The sequence below is a fragment of the Mandrillus leucophaeus genome, unplaced genomic scaffold (assembly GCF_000951045.1).
Source record: "Mandrillus leucophaeus isolate KB7577 unplaced genomic scaffold, Mleu.le_1.0 Scaffold366, whole genome shotgun sequence".
NCBI lineage: Eukaryota > Metazoa > Chordata > Mammalia > Primates > Cercopithecidae > Mandrillus > Mandrillus leucophaeus.
The window spans coordinates 445611-449314 of NW_012103876.1; positions in this window are offsets into that span (position 1 = coordinate 445611).

A 3704-nucleotide genomic window follows, 5' to 3' on the forward strand; every position below is an offset into this window, starting at 1 on the left:
GGGAGCCGAGGCGGGCCAGCAGGGGGCGCGCGAAGGCCGGACTCCAGCTCGGACGAGAGATTCGCCATCCACAGTCCCTGGGGCAAAGGTACCCCAGCTGCGAAAAGGTTTCAGGAGCCTGTGCGCACCAGGTCCCTGAAGAGGCGTCTCGACGCGGTTGCTGTGCGGCGGGGAAAGGGTGGTATATCTCCTGGAGCCCCACAGACAGCCACCCGGCGCCCTGTACAGACGCCTGGTAGCCCCTGGCTGCCCAAAGCCCGGAATAACTGGCCCTGCACCGCGCCCTCCGGGTCTCCGCCGCTCCCATTGTAGGGCTCAGGCGGGTGGCTCCGACTGGTAATGCGTGCCAGTACTGCGTGCCACCGGCCCTGCCTTTGCGCCTAGCGCGCTGCGCCGAGCGTGGGCCAGTCTCTCTCTTCCTTTCCTCCAGGCGCCCTGCCTGCTCCAGCTCTGCTTCCCCGCCTCCTACCCTTGCACAGCCCCACTTGGCTCTGCCTCTGTCTCCAGGCCGCCGTCTCCCTCTCCCTCTCGCGGAGGGGAGGAAAAGTAGATGAGGGTCGGAAGCTAGTCTGTCGTACCCACCTGGTCCTGCACTCACGCCAGATGGGCATCTCTAGTTCCGCTTCCTCCCCTCCACAAACGCGGGCGAGAGGGGGAACCTTGCACCCTAAGAGGAAGGTAGGAGGGAGCCCTGACTCTGAGTGAAAGGTGGCAGGTGACTGCTCACCGCCCCCATAGAATAGAACTGAGCCTTTCCTGAATGCCTTATACACACAGGTTTGAACGAAAGCCTTCGGGTAACTGGAATGATTCCTATTTTACAGATGAGCAGTTGGGGAAAACTGGCTGTGTAGATGGCAGGTGGTGGAACCATAATTTGAACCCAGGCCTGGCCACAAAACCCTAGCCTGGGTGGGGTGGGGGGTAGTGCTGCCTGGGCTACTTTGTGGGCCTCTTCCAGGAGCCCCACAGACCCTCCTACCCTCAGCACGCCCAAGGCACACACACACTCTGCTTTGAGAGCCACAGGGAGCCTGAGCCCCAAGCTGGGGGGAAGCCAGGCCATGGGCCACCCCACACTTCTCCCCAGATGGCCCCTGACTCCATGGCTGCCTTCAGCCACGTGCCACTTGGTGCCCGTGCCGGTCCCCTTCTCCTGGGCCTGCGTTCCAGAACAGACAATGGCAGGAACCATAGCTCTGCCCGCCCCCTCGACAACCCTGCCATGAGGCTGCCATGGTGACGCAGCCCAGATAAAAACACGATGCTGCCAGTCACTGGGAGTTAATTACATCTGTTATTCTTTTCCTGAGCCATCAGGAATGCTCTGTGGAAACTGGCACTAACTAGAGGTCCCCCTGGCCTGCCAGGCAGGAACAGCTCCGGGTCAGAAAAGGTAACCCTGGAGCTGGAGGTGATGGGGTTTAGCTGAATTACAAATATCTTTCAAGGACCACACAGAATCCTCTCAACACCACCTTGTCCATGCTGGTTGTACCCATTTGATAGACAGGGAGATAGGCTCAGAGAGGGAAATGACTTGCCCCAGGTTACACAGCTCAGAAGGGGAGGAGCTAGGATTTAGCCTGAGTCTGAATCCAAACTCTGTCAAAACACTCCCTATGTGATAAGCCAGATGTAAGTGGCAGCCATGGGGGCACTGGGCAGACAGGCCAGCTAGCAGCCAAAATGTGCATTCCCATCCCTTCCCACCAGGGCCCTGGCATGCCTGATCACCAGCCTGACGCTGCTGTGGAATAGCAGCATGAGAAAGAGCTACAGGATGAAGGGGAGATGTAATGGCAGCTCCAGGTTAGCAAGAGACAAAAGACAGGGTCTGCGCCCTGAGGGCACCCAGCTCAGCAGGTAGGGCATTAGGCCAGACAGGGCAGGCCATCATAGCTGCATTTTATAGACTGGGCAACTTTGGGCCAAAGAGCAAGAGGAAGGCACTTGCTTAAGGTCACATAGCTAGCCCCATGGCCCCAGCCTGGCTCTGCCCCCAGGTAGAGTGGGTGGGGATTTGACGCTGAACACTATCCCCTTGGCAGTGTCACAGCAGGCCCACGGGACTGGAATCCTGTCTGACGCCTCCCTCCCAGGTGCTCCGTAGACTCTCACTAACCGACCATAGGTGCTCAATACATAAACATCAGAGGTTCATTCAGACCTTTCAAAATGCTCTACCTGACCAGGCCAGACTTTGCAAAGCCTCCTGAAAAAAGCATGCCCCCTTACTGCTCCTTTCCTATGTGAGCTCTTGCCCTTGTCTGGGAGCCTTTCAGACTCAGACCCTGCCTGCAGCCTGCTTCTCCCAGTCACTCCCTCCACTGTCCACACTGCTCCAGACTGGTAGTAGCACATACCTGCCTCCTCCTACCCACCCAACACATTCAGGTGCTAGGAACGATGCCCTGCAGACAGACTGGTCTGCCATTTTATCATTTTATTACTCATGTTCTGTTTGTTTCCTGTTTCTCTTTTCCTACTTTCTTGAAGGTTATTTGAACATGTTTTACGGTTCCATCTTGATTTATCTGTAGTGTTTTTGAACCATATCGCTCTGCATGTTTTCTTGGGCCACACACTCACTGGGAGCACGGCAGGGGGATGAAAGCAAGACCCTTGGTGAGTTTCTTAACCTCTAAGTTGCTTCAGTTTCCTCATCGGTGAAGATGAAGCTAATCCATGCCAAGAGTGTGGAGGTGCCAACGAACATTAGCTCTGATGGTGGCTTCTGAGCTGAGGATACAGAGATGTGTGTGTCCCCAGGGTGCTCCCTGCCTGAGAGCTGGGCACCACCCTCTTCGAAGCAGGCTAGCATTCTTGTCATTTGGCAGATGGGAACACTTGGCTCAAGGAGATGAAATGACACCCAAGGGCACACAGAACCAGGGCCTGGCTGCATTGCTGTGGGCACCTCCCACACTGCCCTCTGCACAAAGAACCCTACACTTCAGCCTTACACACCAAAGCACCAAAGATCTGCCACTGGGTCCTTTATCTCAGCAAAGAGCCTACCATTCCTTCCATCCGCCGCATCCTCTGCAGGGTGGCATCTGTCCACTTCCTTTGGTCCTCCTGCCACTGCCTTGGCCAGGCCAACATCGTCTCTCCCCTGGCCCCCATCACCATGCTTGCCACTGTGCTGTGCCCCTGCCCAGCCTAGTCACTCTTCATAACACCACGCTGCCTCAGGAGCCAATCTAGCATTTAACATTTAACATGGCTTAGATCCGGGCCTCTCAAACTTAAGCAAGCATCAGAACCACGTGGAGGCTGTTAAAACAGTGTTGGGCTCCACTCCCAGTGCTGGATTCAGTAGGTCTAGGATGGGGCCCGAGTTTGCATTTTTCACAAATTCCCAGCAGATGCTGGTACTGCAGAGCCGGGGAACACACTCTGAGAACCACTGACCTAGGTGCTGGCCTCCTGGATGAGCTCCTGCCAAGGCCTCTTAGGCTCACCTGAGCCACCTCACCCCTCAGGGATGGGAAGCCCAATGATACCAGGATGTTCCGGGGCGGCCAGGGTCCAGCACCATCGGTCTTACCAGCTGGCACCCAGTAAGCAGCTCAAGAACCACCTATGGAAGGAGAGGCTGGAGGGCTCGTTACGTGTTTGGTCTTTTAGCTGTGGGACCGGGAGTACCTTGAGGGCTGGGTCTGTGTCCAATTCATTCCTGGGAAATGTCAGCCATTCAC